This window comes from Cryptomeria japonica, chromosome 9 (assembly GCF_030272615.1).
Source record: "Cryptomeria japonica chromosome 9, Sugi_1.0, whole genome shotgun sequence".
Lineage (NCBI taxonomy): Eukaryota > Viridiplantae > Streptophyta > Pinopsida > Cupressales > Cupressaceae > Cryptomeria > Cryptomeria japonica.
In genome coordinates, this window is record NC_081413.1 from 294,023,855 (window position 1) to 294,042,393 (window position 18,539).

Below are 18,539 nucleotides of genomic sequence, written 5' to 3' on the forward strand. Positions count from 1 at the left end.
AGCCTTATATCCCTCCTTATGACCCCCATTGCACAAACAGGTCATGCAGCAAGGGTCACACAAAGATCCCTTGTGATCGCTCTAAAAAGAGAGTCTCTCACTTGAGGGTTGTCACTGCTACCACCCACAAGATCCTCTTCTCTCCCAAGAGTAAGAGATCTTGAGGAAACTCCCAAAACACAACACAAATCATAATGCAAAAATACCAAAAGATTTTTCAACAAAAACATTCAAGAACACAGATTTCTTACACCAACAAACTTCCAGACATAAGCAAGAAGAAGACATTATAATGAATAACTGAAACCAACCTTAATCTGCCCAAAGGTATTATGATATTTGATGAAGAGCTACCCAATCCACGAATCTTTTTCCTTCTACCCTTAATCAATTTTTCTATTCCATAACATTATTTTCTTTTCAAAATTTCTCTTGTCTCCAAAAATGGAGAGTGGGTGATGACCCTCAAAATCTCCAAAATCTTGCTTAAGAAGCGCACTCTCTGAGTTCTCACAAGTTTCTAAAAACCAAAAGGGAAAGAAAGCAAAAATGCAAAAAGACTCCCTTTCGAATAAGAAAAATCTAAATTAGATTTAACTTCTAAATTTTCAATTTTCGCACAACTCAAAAAAGCCAATTTTTAAAGCGTTAAAAAGATCATTATAAAGTAGAAACTTGCCTAAAATTACCCCTAACCCCTAAGTATACCTTATGGGCTTTAGGAAACCCTATTAAACTACCCCTAGGTGTTCATTTAACCCATTTTAAACCCCTCTAAAGTTTATTTTCGGGTCAAACATAAGTTGACCACCCCAAATATTATATTCCCAAAGTATTTATGACAACACATTATTTTATTTAAGAAGAACTATAATTAAACACTTTCCCACCAAGAGACAAAATAAAACATTTAAATTTAAATCCACACGTGTCAAGTGACACAAATAAAACACTTTTACAAAAATAAAACATGAAATTGTCTCTTGTGGTTTTTACACAATAAATTTAAATAACACTTAACACTCATGTAGCATATACTGTTACGAATAAAATACAACACAAACAAGGTGTTGTCTCTCCAAATAGACAAACCCTGGCTTACGAACATACATAAGTCTAGGTTTGGTTCTCCATAATTTTCCGTGGTCACATGGTAAATTTCCTGCACATCTCAATTTACACATTAGTACTTCCAAATATCCATATATAATATAATTCAATAATATAACAATACACATCATTACTTGCATACAATTTTCATCTGCACAGATTGAATACATCTTTTATCAAGCAAATTCACATAAGCAATTTCATCCCAATTCACATAAACTAAACATACATCATAGTTCTATATTCAGAGTAAAGTCCTGCAAATTCAATAACGACATCTATCATTGCAATATCATCCTATCTAACAATCATGTAGTGTTCTATCTCATAAAGCATATAAGTAAATCACCAAATCATAGCAATGTTATCCAAATCCTGAAATCATATAAGTTCTAAGTCTCAAAAACCATCAAAATAAAGTATCCATCATAGTCTAAATATAAAATCCACTGAATGTCAGACTAAGTCGAGGTGAGGCCTCACAAATACGATGAATTTGCACTATGTGCATATATAGATGCAGATTGGGCTGGAGATATAGATGACCAGAAAAGCACATCCAGTGGAGCTTTCTTTCTTGGAAAGACACGTGTTTCATGGATTAGCAAGAAACAGTCATGTACTTCTTTATCTACTATTAAAGCTGAGTATGTTGTTGCTACTACTAGTTGTACACAAGTTCTATGGATGAAGCAAATGTTGAAAGACATAAGGGTAGATTGTGATGAACCAATAGTTATTCACTGTGATAACTCTACTGCTATTGACATATCAAAGAATCCAATATTTCATTGTAAGACAAACCACATATCAATCAAGTATAACTTTTTGAAGGAAAAGGTAGAAGCAAATGAAGTCAGATTGGTTTATGTGAACACTAAAGAGAAAATTGCAGATATCTTCACTAAACCTTTGCCCAAGGAACCATTTGAGTACTTTAGAGACAGATTGGGGGTCCTTGCCCCTCCGATAAAGACTTAAGTGATTTTTATTGGCATCAGTCTGGTATGCATTATCAGAACTATCATTCCTTCCAGATTGATGAGTTGGTGCTACTACTAAGGGGGAGTAGTCAGTTGTTTGGTTCAGAGGATCTATTGTTTTTCTTTAATGTTCATATCAGATTTCTGGTATTGATGTCAAAGGGGGAGAGATATACATGTGAAAAAAAATCTTAACAGAGCTATTAGTCTCAGGGGGAGTTTGGTCTATGGATGGTTAATTGATTCATAACTTCATTGATATATCATTTGTTGGATGTCTTCCATTGGGGGAGACTTGTTTGGCACTTGGATATTTTTCACATCTAGTGCTGCCATGAATGTCAAAGGGGGAGATTGTTGTAAATTTGGAGGAATTGATAATGTGTTGCACTGATGTCAACACTACCTTGTTTGCTTGTCTACCGGGTTCCGGTAGAGTGGTTAGATTGTAATGTTGATCTGGAGATCATCTCCGGTATTCTCTGGTATGTTTAGTTTTTGTTGGAATTGGTTTGGTTCGGTCATTCATGTGTGTGTCACATTTAGTTGGTTAGGGATTTGGTGATCCGGAAGCTATCATATGTTCTAGTAAGCCTTTTGGTTACCAGTAAGGGTTTTACCGGTAGAGATTTATTGAAGATATTTTGATGGATTCGATAAGTGGTGTTGGTGCGGCTTCTAGAGGGTTCTCAGGATGTTGATGGTTATCATGTTCATGTTCCAATTGATTGGTGGTGCTGCATTTGGCTTATGGTGACCTATTTTAGGTATGGTGCTATTCTCCTAGGTTATGGACCAGTTTATGTAACGTGTTGGTGGATGCTCTTGATGCGTTACCGGTTTGATTCATTGTTTGGTTAATGTTGTTTTGGTCTTAGGCCGGCTTGGATTATCATTGGTTTGCGGGCTTATGTAATGGATTTATTGTATTATCTTTTAGGTGCATGACCTAATTGTTTAGGTCTCGGGTTTGTATAAATATGATGTAAGATCTCTTTGTAGATCGTGGATGTGATCATGGGTTATGGGATTACCTGTGTACGAATAAAGTTATAATCATATGTAGAGAATAGGTGATTGAATTGGGTTTGAGTAAGAGGTTTAAGACCTCCTGTATTGAGCTTAATCGGAATTGTTCTCAGGCATAGGAGATGTTATTCTTGCAGTTCATTGTTATTTCTGGATTGTAGTCTGGATATCTTTTGTAGTCAATGAGGCTCCTTTGTGATGAACAATATGCTCTAGGCTATTGGCCTTCCTGCATGTGTAGGCCCCTTATTGTAATCAAATACTTACTATCGAAGTATCATCTGACTGTGGGTAGGGTTTCCCACCGTGGTTTTTCCCTTTACTAGGTTTTCCACATACAAATCTTGGTGTTATGTGTTGTGGATGTTTGGTATTTGGTTTATGATTTATTTTTGTGCTTAATTGATATATCTACTATTCTAGTAAAAGGTTTTGTGTGCTTAAAGGCTCATAATTTTTTGACAACCATTTCAGCCCCCTCTCAGTTGTCCACTGGTTATCCTAACATATGTTTCGATAATTAAAGTATGAGAAGGAAGCTTGTAGAAGACTAGTGAAGGCCGACTTGATTACCCTATTTTTGGTTGAGGCATATTTTGGTATTATGTTGATTTGAGCAAAGTGTTATTGTGTAAATAATTTGTGCTTGGCAGAGAGAGAGAGAGAGAGAGAGAGAGAGGGGGGGGGAAGATTTATTGATGTGTAGTATGAGTAATGGTAGAGTATGTGTGTGTATGGTATTCCATGGAGTATGAGTATGGAGTAGCAAGAGTATGTGTGTGTGTGTGTGTGTGTTGTGTGGGAGGGTAAGAAATGTGTGAGTGACAGAGTTGTGGATAAAAGAGTAGATGCAATAAGAGAGCAGTATATGGTGTGAGCAGTGGAATATGATATATAAGAAAAGATGTGTATGAAGAAGAGTTAGAGTGCAGATAGTGTGTTGGGACTCATCAAAATTGAGTCAAAGTTGAGAGGCCCAATTCAAAACTTTTCTCTGCATGTCAGAAAAGTACCCGAATGAGTCAGTTTGAATGGCTTAGTTTGCAAGGGGGTAAAATGGAGCCAGTTGATTTTCAGAGGGTAAGGCTCGGGATTCATGTCCCACACCTTTCATTTGGCCTATTCAGTGATGTGCAACTTGCAGAATTCAATTTGGATAAGTTTATGAGGTACCCAGTTTGAGGGGTGAGCTGAAAGTGCATTTTAAGCATAAATGCAGTTTTTATTGAGTAGCCTACTTTGAGCGATTACATCTTTTTCCCTATTGATCATCATGGAAAATTTAAAAATGGATTCAATTGTATGCATTAATGTGAGTCAGCCTGCAAAATTTTAGGTCTTGACGAATCCATTTGCTTAGTTTTTGAAGCCAAATCCGTTTGCAGTTTGTGTGTTTTGGCAAGTCCTTGTTTCGACAGCTAGTCGAAGCCCTGTTTTGCACAAGTGTAAAAGTTGCCTCAGTAAGCATCATGTCAGAATGTTTATTCCGAGCTAATGTTGGTATAAATGATGAGCTACGTTTCAAATTTCAAGCCTTTATCAATCCGTTTGATTGGTTTTCAAAAGAGCTCATTTTACCATCAAATTTAGTTATCCGCACTCCAGTGTTATATCAGTTAATGTAGCCATTTTGGTGAGTGTGCCGTTTGCATCCTGTCAGTCTGGTGATCGAACTAAGAATTTAAAGATTTAATATGTACTTTAAGGTACCTATGTTTCAAATTTGAGGGCCTACAGAGGTCATTTGATATTTTTGAGAAAGGCATCATGTGTTGCCAGGACATTGACTTCATCAGGTCCGCAGTGTCGACAAAGCCAGTTGGGCATTTTCAGAAATTAATATCTCTTCGCTCGGGACTCATCTTGAGAAACCGTTTGGTAGAAGTCATCCTTGTATATCAGAGTACACGCCTGTCAGACGGCGAGCTCCAGAAAGGTGTTTTGACCACATTGAAAATTATGTCTTCACGATTAAATGCGAAAATTGTGGCGTAATCGCTTGAAGGTTGTAAAATGTGGATTAATGACCCGAAAATGACGCCGATCATTTCCAGAGGTGTGTTTGAGGTCCGTGAAGCATTCCAAGGGTCAGTTGCATGAAAACGAAAAAAAATTTAGTCGGACCCACTTTGGGGCCCAACCTGGCTCATGCCTGCGCATTAATTTTGTGGCGGAATGCTCTACTTTCGTGGCTTTTTTAACCCCTAGATATTTTCAGAGTGGTACAAAATGAAGGATATGAGGTAAATATTGGGATATGCTCAGATGAGAGGGAAACATAAAAAAAAATTTAACAGTGAGGAGGCCAGCCGAAAAGACTCTGAAACATTTGGAGAAAGACTTCCAGGACATGGTGGTGTCAAGCTGCGGGCGATTGATGAGTTTGGGGAGAAGGAGAAGGAGTTGATAACAGATCAAAGCCCTCATCGCTTTCAAATAAGGATCTTCAAGACATCCCTTCAGGTTTTAGCAATCAAATTTAAGAACAAAAGTGCAGAATTCAATCAATCATTCTTGAAATTTTGATGTGAAAGACATTTTCCAGTTTTGTTTTCCTGGTGAATTAATATTTTTGAGTTGAATCATAATCATTACTCTTATTGGAACTGATATCATTGAGGATAACATATATTAAAGACAAGCATTGAGAATAGAAAGTGAACGCCATTGAATGGGTTATGCAATGGTCTATTTTATTTCTTAGCTCTCACATGCCCTCCCAAAAGCAAATTTGCCAGACTGTGTGGTTGAAGAAGAGACATAGAACAGAAAGTGCAAGCAATTTTCTAGCAACCTCCTCACTTGCATACCTTCCCATCTCCCTCCCCTGGTGTGTGGCATGGGTTTTTGAAAGAGGCTTCTGATTTTAAAAAAAAAAAAAAAAAACAGGTGTAATGCATCCTCCACAACGTGGTCAATGCACTCTGCATGGTTTTTAACAAGCATGGTGTTTGGAATGTGGAGGGGCATTAAGAAACCTTCAACAAATGCCATTGGACACTCCAGGCTTCTACGTGGCATGGTAAGGAGGCAATCAATAAAAACTTTCAAGCAAATTAAATAGCAAGTGTGCAGCTATGAATCCTCCCTTGTTGTGCGTGGCTTTTGGTAGAAGATTTAAACTCCAAGCAAATTACTCTCTGCTGTAGCATGGAACAATGAAACAAATGCAAATTGGCTGGTCCAAAGGCATAAACCCCTCTTTCACATGGAGCATGGTTTTGGCAAATACATTTGGGGGTTTTTCAGATTTTTTTTTTAAAACTCTAGATTGACATGGAATTGGCAGCAACATGAGATTTCCAAGCGAATTCTAGTAACTCCTCCTTCTGTGGCATTGAAAAGGACCATCAAAATCTTCAGCAACATCCAAAATCGCCATTGAAAGTTGTAGAGAGAGTTTTAACATGCAGCTACAGGCAAATCTCTTTATCCCACATGCACTAGGAAGTGGGATATTTTAATGTTTATAAGAAAATCCTTACTGTAGTAATATGTCTAAGCCATAAAGGCTTTTGACGGATGGTGCCTATGGGCGCCCAAGGTGGGCCCACGCATGAGCACGAATCCCGAGGTGATTGAGGAGGTGACTGAGTGGCGACCAGGTGGACCCCACGTAGGCATGCTTCCCGAGTCAGACACGCAGAATTTTGAAGAGAAAGGCTGGGTTAACGAGTGAGCAGGTTCGAGATGGATCAACGGTGCACGCTATTTCGCGAAAGGAAGATGCACGCGAGTTACACCCTGTGAAGTTGCGAAAGCCAGGTGGCAAGTACAGTCAGCGGTCCAGTAGGCAGGTCCCGGTGAGGTGGCGCAGAGGTGGCGCCTAGGTGGCGATGACGTGGCACTGAGATGGTGTACACGTGGCAGCCAAGTGGCAGTGACAAAGCAGATGACATGGCGATGATGAGGTGTCATCCCAGGTGGCATCCGGTCAACCCCATCGACCAATCAGATCCCGCCACATGGCAAAGCGTCAGGACCAAATGGAGGCAAAAATCAAATTTAAAATGAGTAAATGATATAGTCTAAACTATATTAAATTTCGAAAAATTTAAATGATTGAGCACATTGGGGATTTAATTCGCCCAGGGTCTAAATTTTGGCCAAAATATAAAGTGTTATATGTTTTCGGAAAGCTCTTGGAGTGAGGAATATGATTATGGGGTTAATTTTGACAAATGTGGGATATTTTGGAAGCAGTTTGGCCGGGAGTAAAATTCAGTTAGAGAGAAGATATTTGATTTTTTCAGTTGCAGATTTGATTTTCTTCCCTCCTCTTTTTATTCCCAATTCTTCTCAGTTGTAGGGGTTCCAATTTTGGAGAGATTTTCTCCAAGGGAGAAATCCAAAATTGCAGGTTCTAGTGATGGCATCCTTTTATCAATGCAAATAACAGTGTGTTTTTCTATGTTTTCAGTGTTGTCTTTACTGTAGGTTTAGTTTCAGTTTGCAGGTTCACACATATGCAAGGCATGTGTGAGTTTCCATGAAATTATCTCCAAAATGTACTCAGATTCATATAATTTCATATTATCAAGGATAATTTGAGTTGTTTTTTTTTAGATTCCTCTAAGAGTGTAATGTTGTCTTTTAGGTATTCTTCAAGGAAGGATTTAAATCCTAAAACCCAGCATTAATGATTTTAAATGCATATTGGATATATACATATAAGTATGGTTTTGTGACAAAGCAGAGGATTGTATTAATGTAAGGCATTGATACATGAAAATTTAATGTTGAAAAGAACTTGCATCTAAGATTTCTCATCCAATTTTATGCATGACTATGTGGCTTGGATAAGGCACTGGTCTCTTGTAATATTGAAAGGTTGTCAGAACACCATTTAAAAATCCAAAATTAGAATATCTTTTATATTTTATGTTATGTGGAAGTGTCCCTCCATCTAATGATTCAAAATGTTGAGTTGCAAGTGTGGATCTAGCCCATCTGCAGTTACCTCTTAGTTTTTGAACCTTTTGAGATCCATCTGTGTTTGATTGATGTTGTCTTGTGTGTAATAGGTCTGATTAAGTGCATCAAAGGTATACCCGCCTAGGTTTTGCAGAGCCTGAAGAGTAGAAGGATTCATATCCTTGTCATATTGTCCAAGCCCTGAGGTGTTTCATTGATTGAGATTGGCTATCTCATAGATAGATTTGCAGGTATACTTGGGTTATCACTTTTGGTGAACAACATAGTGTTGCATTAATCCTTTACCTGATCAGCTACACAAAATTAGATTAATAGAGAGTAGTCACAATGTTGCAGTAATCCCTTACCAAATCTATTGCAGGTAGTTGTGGATAGTTTTGGAGAGATCCCTTATTGGATCTCTTGTGAGTTTTTGTGAGCTGTTATTTGAGCTTATCTTAAAACTGAGCTCATACATTAGGAGATGCAATTTTTCTAAATTCATTTATTTTCTATTGCAGTGAGCATTCCAGTAGTGAGTCGCTTTGTATTCTGGTAGTGAGCCATCCGATAGTGAGCCACCCATTTTGTAAACATCATATAACTAGTTATATTATCTTGAGAGTTAACCCTCTCCATGGTTTTTCCCATTTGGATTTTCCATGTATAAAGTTTGGTGTTCATTTTGTGGTTGTGTTTGTTTATTTTGCATTTTTTGTTTCATGTTGATGAGATTAATTGATAAGGTTTAACATATCAGTAAAAGTTTTATGTGTGGGAATACTGATTCACTACCCACGCTCACTATTCCAGTCCATTCAACCATTCAAAAAATTTGCCCATGATCATAGACTTGGTAAGTAATATGTTTAGTCATAATTAATTATACATATTATATCGACATAAAGTTTATTGCTTGTAGAACATAAAATTGAATTTAATGTTGATTAATCATCATCTGTCATTTCTAAGCATCCATATTATGATTAATAACAATACAAAAATGATTATAAAATTTGGTGAAGTTGCCCAAGGTAACCAAATTTAACACTTAGACCACCCACCCTCCTCCTTGTCCTATCTTCACCTCACTGGATCTGGCCATTGAAGGCTAGCCTTTCTTTATTCCCATCATAAATTATCTACAATCGAGTCATCGGTGGGTTTATAAATAGTGTGACCTCCTTTCAGTCAACTAGAAAGGCCGGTTAGCTGCATTGAGAAGGGAAGATCTATAGCAATGAAAGCAAAGGCATGGTAGGGGGAGAGATGGACCATAGATGTGCTTCTCCCCCCGCCTGTCGGGGATCTATGGCCGCACCTGACTAGAAGATCAAACCCTCCCAAGCGAGGTGAGGTTGCAGGGCAAGCGCCTCTCGACAACACCAGAGGGGGAGGAGGGAGAATAGGGGGTGGAAAGGAGTGAAGTAGAAAATCATAATAAGAAAGTGTGGGTGAGTACAACAGTATAAGCACCAGTAGTAGGTCCAGAAGTGGAACGAGCAGTTCAAGACGCAGTAGTTCCAGTCCTTGATCAATAGAATGGATGGATCAGGCAACCATGCCGAACTTCAAAATGGAGCACCAGAAAGATCGATCCTGTAGGAAAGACATCCAGGGAAGAAAGCAGTATTTAGAAGCCTGAGGAATTACAACTACATAAGCCAATCCCACCCAAAAATAGAAAAGAGACTCAATGGTACCAAGCAGAAGTTTGTCAAACCTAGTAGCCAGCTATAATCTCCTATTGATCAGGCAAACCAAGAGATAGTCTATAGTGAAACACAAGATGCTAATCGAGTGTAAATAAATGGTTCAACACTCATTAACCAAGGTAAAGAATCTATGGGTTCCTCTTGAGTTATAGCCCCTAATCTATCGTAATTGGGTGGGAAACTCAACGACATCGATGAGGTATAGCATGCTTTCATTTTCTCGTTGGAGGAAGGGAGGCACAAACCTTCCAAACCTAGGCATCAATTTTGACCTTCCTTCCGTCCCTACCCTCGTGCCATGAAAGTATGCTCGAATGGAACTCGGTTAAAGGATGTTCACCTGGATACCCAGCTTCATTGAATAATACCTTCACCAACTATAGAAGAAAGGGAGGGGCTAGCTATACTTGTACGTAATCCAGTCATGCAGCTGCAATACTGAGACAATGTCAACACTGAGCGGTGTAAGGCAACGGTTGCAGGCTAATCCATTAGAACTCGTTACTTGGGTAGTCCTTCAGTGGATTGTGAGTACGGAGATAAAATTTGTCATTGAGTTAGAGGATGGAAGGAAGGTTGGTTACCCACCCGGCAATGAGAAGTTAGATTGGAAGGGAGTGTTGGATGGAGTAATGATGGCCCAATTTAAATGAATACCAATTTTATTCATAAGTTGTATTGACTTGTAATATCATTAGTCCATAACCTGATAAATTATTTATAACAACCATTCATAATTGAAAATACATTCAAATTTTAAGTTTCAAAATAGAAAGCTATGTACACAATGACTAAATTGATCGAATATCACTTTTTATATATATCCAAATGTAGAATAAAGTTCCTCAAAAATGTGCCATATGTTCCAACTCAATAAAATGTACAAAAACTGATGTGTCAAAACAATTCAAGTTTTACAAAATGTGATATATGTCATCTTAGGATCGATATAAAAATGTGATATATGTCATCTCAGGATTGATTACAATAAAAATGTTGAATATCTACATGTATCGGTAATTCAATGACCACAACTAACTCTATGACTCTACCAAATCCTATAGTTGCGATGGATCAAAATTGAGCCTCTTTGAAGTACTATGTGGCTTTGTAGATGGCTACACAACAACAATTCAAACAATAAATTAGATTACTTATGTCAATGATAGTTAATTGTCAAATTAACATCAAAATAACTATATTGAACTATAATTTCTCTACAATTGAATTCTTGATTACCTCATGTTGTTGTTTTTCGGTTGAAAGGTGTTCTGAAAATGATGGTCCCCTTTGACGATCAAGATTCCTAACAAATAGATGAGGTGGAGGATCCATATTATGGCCAAATAGCGAAGGGGGATATACAATTTAAAATACAATGATACAAGTATATATATATATATATATATATATATATATATATATATATATATATATATATATATATATATATATATATATATATGTATGTACATATGCACATATATATATATGTGTGTGTGTGTGTGTGTGTGTGTGTACATATATATATATATATATATATGTACATATGTATATATATATATATATGTATATATATATATGTATGTATACATACATACATATATATATATATATACATATATACATACATATACATATATATATACACACACACACACACATATATATGTATATATGTATGTATGTATGTATGTATGTATGTATACACATATATGTATACATACATATATATATGTATGTATATATCTATGTGTGTGTGTGCGCACGGAAAACATGGGGTACAAAAATGTAAAAGTCTAATTCCAAAGTGTCCACACACCAATGGGACTCTTGGTGCGGGTTATGGAGCTATATTGAATAGCTCAACTTCCCAAGGGGTGTTGCACTGTTCTCTATCTCACGGGATCCCTCAAGTCAATGTATTTTCTCTCAGATCACTAAGCAAAGTGACTTAGGAATGACAACTCCAAGAATGAGTGATGTTTGATTAATTTAGCATGAATGCATTCCTAGATATGTATGATATTGAATCTATGATTATTTAAACTATCATAAAAGATGATGATAAGATAAAGGATTAGTGAACTTATCCTAGTATGATATACTAGTCTAACATGGATATGCTATGATATTTAAAATTACTTCTAAAATTCTATTAAGATGATTTTTATCAAAGAGAGGCTAAATGCTTAGTAAAATGACTAGATTAGATGCATGGAACTTGGATATATGAAAATGAGAGAATGAGAGCTCTATTTATAGGAGAAATAGGGCAATGCATGGTCAAGATTGGATAATCTTAACAAGGGCCAGGATTGAAAGTTATCAATCCATCATCTTCACAATTCTCACCAATGAAATGGTAAAAATTATCAACAAGAGACTTCTTGAGAGGAGATGTAAGAAGCATTAAATTCTTGAGAAGACATGAAGGTTACCTTAGGAGGTAAGGGTTAAGGTTAGGTTAGGGTCATCCATTGGATAAAGCTTTTACCCAAAGGATAAACTCTTGTGCAAGGGTTAAAGGGATAACCAAGGTTAAATCCATGAATGCTTGATGAGACCCTTGGGTTAGACAAGGGTTGAGTTAGAGAGAAAGTCTCTAATCATGCAAGAAGGTTGAGTTAACAATTAATGGTTATGAAGACTCTGAGGGTTAACTTGTTGAGGACATAAAGCCTTTAATGGTTATTGAAGACTTTGAGGGTTTGAGAAGTGACTTCCCTTTACTTAGGAATGTGACAATAATTAGGAGATGGATTAGGCTAAATTGGAAGTGATTAGAAGAATCTAGAAGGGGTTTTGGAGACAAGTGGGAGATGTAGGAAAATGTAAGTGGATGGAGGAGAATTTTAATTAAAGTAAATCTTTATTTCAACAAAAATAGATGCAACTTGCATAAATATAAGTGGGGGATTTAAATAAATAAATTAGATTTATTTACTTGCAAGGATTAATTTAATTAAATATAAATTTAATTAAAAGGGGAGAAAGGGGAATTAATTAAATAAAGTGATTTATTTAATTAAAGACTAGAAAAGGGTTTGGTGAACCTAATTAAATAAATTAAGTAATTCATTTAATTAAATAGATGAATGGGGAGAAATTAATTAAATAGAATTTAATTAAATAGAGGAATGGGGTTAAAATGAATATTAAATATTCACTTAGGAAAGTGGTCAGATTTATACGTCTAAATTTTGCCCCTCTTTGAAGTGACATGTGTGCACATGTTGATTCAAAGAAAATTTCGGATATGTTGTCAAAATTTGAATGATATGATGCCCCAGATTTGATGAACGATATTAATGATGCCCCCTCAAGAGATGAATCAAGGATTTTAAAAAATTTGTTGATTTGATGAGCATTTTTGAATTAATTGCATTTTGAATATTTCGACTGTGTTGAATGCATTTGAATTGATTCATCTCCCAAAAATGATGTTGATAAGGTTAAAAGTGAGAAAAATGAGGAAAATACATGCCCCACTTACTAGTCGTGTTGGCTTTTACCCTATAAAAAGGTAATAAGTGATTTTATTTGTATCATTTGCACATTTGTCTCCTTGTGATTGTGACACTTTAGCTCTGACGAAAATTTTGGTTTCCTATGCTTCACACCGATTCAAGCATGTTTGTCGATACTAGAGGCCCACCGCGTATGGCCCACCTATAAGTGATCTAAATATTGCCACGTTTTTAATTGATTATGCTTTTTTTTATCACATTTTTCATTTTTTGTTGTATTTTTTTCCATTTTTAGCGTAGGGGTTTTGTTATAGCACATACAATAGGAAAGATAATGCATAGGGTTAACCTAGCTAGGTTAACGTTTTAGTTACATTCTGCAGCGCATTGACAGGTTAGGGTAGTGCATCGAGTAGATTAGCGCATAGGGTAGACATGTTCGTACTCAGGGGGGAAAAGGATAGCACGTCAGGTAGATTAGCGCTTTGGGTTAGCAGGGTAGCGCTGATAACTTAATGATGAACAGTGAGTACCAAACCGGTACTGAGAGGGTGTTGGTATTTTGGTATGGTTTTGTCATTGATGTCAATGCCTACTAAAACACTAGCACTTTGGAGATCCAGCAACATTCACCGGCAAGCGAGTAACTATTGCACAGTTACTGGTATATAGTTCACTGGCAGGATATAATGATCACCGGCACTTGGAATTATGTGAAAGACACTTGGTGATGTCAAAGACATCATTTGGACATCTTGTCCTAGAGTTTTGTTCATTGGTATATTCATATTTGCATATTTGCTTTTACCGGCAAATAGGTCCAGTGTTACATCGGCAGGTTTATCTTTTCCAGATCAGCATGGCATGCTATGGAGATGATTAATTATCGTTGTAAATGCATTAAGCCGACATGTTTAATTAGTTAAGAAAGGTTATACTGTTGTTGTACCTGGTCAACCCAGTCCAACTACCTTAACTAAAGATGAGGAAAATGATTGCAAAGCAAGAGAAGCACTTTTGAGCACATTATCAGATCAACAAATCATGGGATTATCAGATAGGTGTACTGCTAAAGCTATTTGGACTCATTTGGAAACACTGAATGAAGGAGATTCCACAGTCAAAATTGCAAAACTTGAAAGCTTTTGGGTCAGGTATGAACATCTGAAAATGGAAGAAGATGAAATTATTTCTGCTTTTATGGAAAGAGTAAATGAAATTATTTTGGGTATTAAATGTTGTGGAGGAACCTTAAGTGAGGATGAAATTGTTTCAAAATTTTTAAGAGGATTGCCACCGGCATACAAAATGAAGGTTACTGCTATAAATGAGTTAAGAACAATGCCTAATACATCAGTAACTAGGGATACATTGATTGGAAAACTTTCATCTTTTGAAATTAAAGAATTTGGTCATGTTGCTACTATAAAGACAGATTTGGCCTTTAAAGCATCAACATCATCTGCTCCATCATTTGACAAATCAGATTGGAAAGCCTTTTATGCAAGAGAACTTGAAGAAACTAGGAAGGAGAATGAAGAACTTGAAGAACTTGAAGCACTATTTGCAAGAAAAATGCCTAAAGGTCCAGTTGGAAGTAAGTATGAAGGTAAAGCACAGGCAGGTTTATCTTTTCCAGATCAGCGTGGCATGTTATGGAGATGATTAATTATTGTTGTAAATGCATTAATCCGGCATATTTAATCGGTTATTGCATCGGATATTATATTGTTTGTAAAATGTTTTTATTTTACTATCTTGTAGAGCCGACCTACTAAAATTGGTCTTAGGTTATGGTATAAATGTAAGATCTTATTTGTAAGATCAAGTGTGGAATGCGAAAAAAGAATTGTGTGAAGGTATATGTGAGATCAAGTAAAGCTATACACGAAGACATCATTTGAAGGTGAAGCTAGGTTTTTGTGAAACCATATCAGCATTACACCGGTACTGAATCTAGCATATGAAGATGTTATTTTGTGCAATACATTCTTATTGGATTTAACCATCCAACTGTAGTCAGTGTGACTCCAATTTTGTGATTGAGCAGTGAGCTCTAGGTTGTTGGCCTTTCTGCATGTGCAGACCCCATTTATGTACACTTACTATCTGTAGTAGTATCATATGATTGTGGGTAAGGTTTCCCACTGTGGTTTTTCCCCTTACAGGGTTTCCACATATAAATATTGGTGTTATGTGTTGTGGATAACTTTGTGTTTATGTTTCATGCATTAATCTTTCCCAGTATAGCAATTAATTGTTAAAACTGTCTACCGGCATACTTAACTGGTTTACTGGTATTAAGCATTAAGTTGGTTAAGTTGTTTTTGGTTTGAATTTAGTTGACAACTGATTCACCCCCCCCCCCTCTCAGTTGTCTCTGGGACCAAACAGAGGGGGGGGTGAATCAGTACAAACACAAAAACTTTTCCTGAATTGGTTTGACTGCAAACAGTGCACATGATAGACAAACACTAATACCGGTCTAAACCAGATTACTACCAAATAAACATAATGAGACTATGAAAGACATAAACCGGCAACACTTAGCTTTCCATACAATCTACAAACTCATTTCCACTTCATCCTTATGCATAAATAGATAATCTATCATCAGAGATACAATAATTTACTAGAACAACATGATTCACCACTAATCAGAAAATAACAAAACATCACATGAAAGAGGCATCACACATGACACACATATTTTTCACATGGAAACCCAACTAGGAAAAACCACGGTGGGGATGAATACCCACAAGCTATTTTTGAACTCTTTATAAGTCCGCTCTGTTAGGAGCCTAGTCTGGTTAAAGACTGTTACAACAGGTTTTGTTAGGAACCGAACCTGTTAGGGATCACCCGGTTAAGGGATGGGTAGAATACCCAGTTAAGGGTTAAACCCTGTTAAAGGTTACCTTGTTAGAGGATTTTATAAACTCAATGGCTTTGAGTCACCCTGTTAAATGATTTACAACAAGTTGGTTAAAGCTACTCTGTTAAGGGATTTTCCAACTGTTGAAGTGATTAGAGATCAACAAGTATTACAATGATCAGGTAATAGCACTCAATGCCAATGCAGATTTGTTTTAGTTCCTTCCTTCTACACACACACTTTGCAGGTATCAATTCTCTTATTTGGTCTAGCAAGAATCATGTATCTCTACACTTAGATACACAAACAATATTTGTCAACAAAACTTAACATGAAACACAACATCGACCTTATAGGAAACAGATAGGTCGGTAGCATAAACCCTAAACCCTAAACATTTAGGTTAAGTAATTCAGTCGGTTCAATCCTGACCATTGAACACTTTGCATTTGAATACAATGGACTTGAACAGATCTCTCCATCTTTCATTCTTCACCACTTCTTGGAGGCGATAACCAATCATGCGTTCTTCACCGTTTGTAGGGACTTCGCACATTCCCAAGGTAGATAGGATCAATCCCCTTCATGCAAGATCCTTCATGCGCATGAGGCTGATGTGGCAACATGATCTAATCTCCATTACAATGCTAATTCATCACACAATGCCATTGGTTGAATCACACAGGCTTGAAACACTTCAACCGAAAACCCTGAGGCTGAGACTACAAACCAGTAGTCATACCATATTAAACCTTGATAGAAAACATTCCATATATCGGTTCACAACATTATACCGGTTCACTATGATAGTTGCTTAACTTCAATAAACCGGTTCACTCTTCAACATATTGACATCAATGATAACACAATATCATCATGTCAACATACTCTGCACATATGCCAACAATCTCCCCCTTTGGCATTGATGGCAATATACAAAGATATCTCCCTTTCTGTATCACATCTTCTCCTTAATACTGTAGATATCTTTTCCACTTCACATCTTCTCCCCCTTTGTCAACAATGCCAAATTGGAGGCATGAGCTTCCCTGTTCCACTATGCTGCTCCCCCTGAGGAGTAGCATCCTTCAACACATCAATCCTAAAAAGATATAGCAAAGTAAGATCTGAGTGATGTGGAGCACAAACCTTTAGTTTACCTCTTGAAGGGGCAGCACCCCTAATTCACCTTTCAGATAGGTAAAAGTAGCCTTTAGTAGAGACTTGGTGAATATGTCTGCTAACTGCTCCTTACTGGAAACATGTTCAAATACCACCTCTTTGTTCTGAACCTTTTCCCTCAAGAAATGATACTTGAGTTCAAAGTGCTTGGTTCTAGCATGTAAAACCAGATTCTTGGATATGTTAATTGCATTTGTATTGTCACAAAATATACTTACTGTTTTAGATATAGGAACTTTGAAGCCATTCAATACATGCTTCATCCAAATAGTCTGGGTGCCATTCATAAAAGCTGCAACATACTCCGCTTATGTTGTAGACTGAGAGATACAACTCTGCTTTTCACTCATCCATGAGACCAGTCTACCACTGAGAAATAATGCACCATCGGTTGTGCTCTTCCGATCATCCACATTACCAGCCCAATCAACATCAGTGAACACTTTCAGTTTGAAATCATTATTGTATGAATACCATAATCCATAGTCAATAGTTCCCTTCAGATATCTAAGAATCTGCTTGACTGCTACCAAGTGGGATTCTCTTGGGCTTTTCTGAAACTAAGCGGTAATACCCACTGCATGTGCAATGTCCGGTCTACTGTGCACTAGATAATGCAACTTACCAATTATTGATCAGTATTCCTTCTCATTTACCAATGTTGAGTCATCCTTTTTTGATAGTTTACAACCGGTCACCATTGGTGTACCAACCGGTTTATTGTCTTCTATGCCAAAGGTCTTCAACACCTCTTTGACATACTTGGACTGATTAATAAAGATTCCATCTTTCATTTGCTGAATCTGCAATCCAATGAAGAACTTAATCTCCCCTATGAGTGACATCTCAAATTCCTTCTTCATCTCATCTGCAAAGTCATGACTCATCTTGTCATCTCCACCAAAGATTATGTCATCAACAAATACTTCATAGATCAGAATCTGATCTCCTTCTAATTTCAAGTAGATATTGCTATCTTCACTTGTTCTTTCAAATCCAATTTTCACAAGATGGGAGTGCAAGTGTTCATACCATGCTCTATGTGCCTGCTTCAGTCCATATAAGGCTTTATGTAGCCTACACACCATGTCACTATCTTCAGATAGGGAAAACCCATCTGGTTGCTCTATATACACCTCCTCTTCAAGTATTGCATTTAGAAATGCAGATTTTACATCAATTTGGTATACCTTGAATCCTTTAAAAGCTGCATATGCAAGAAGCATACGAACTCCTTCCAATCTTGCTACTAGAGAAG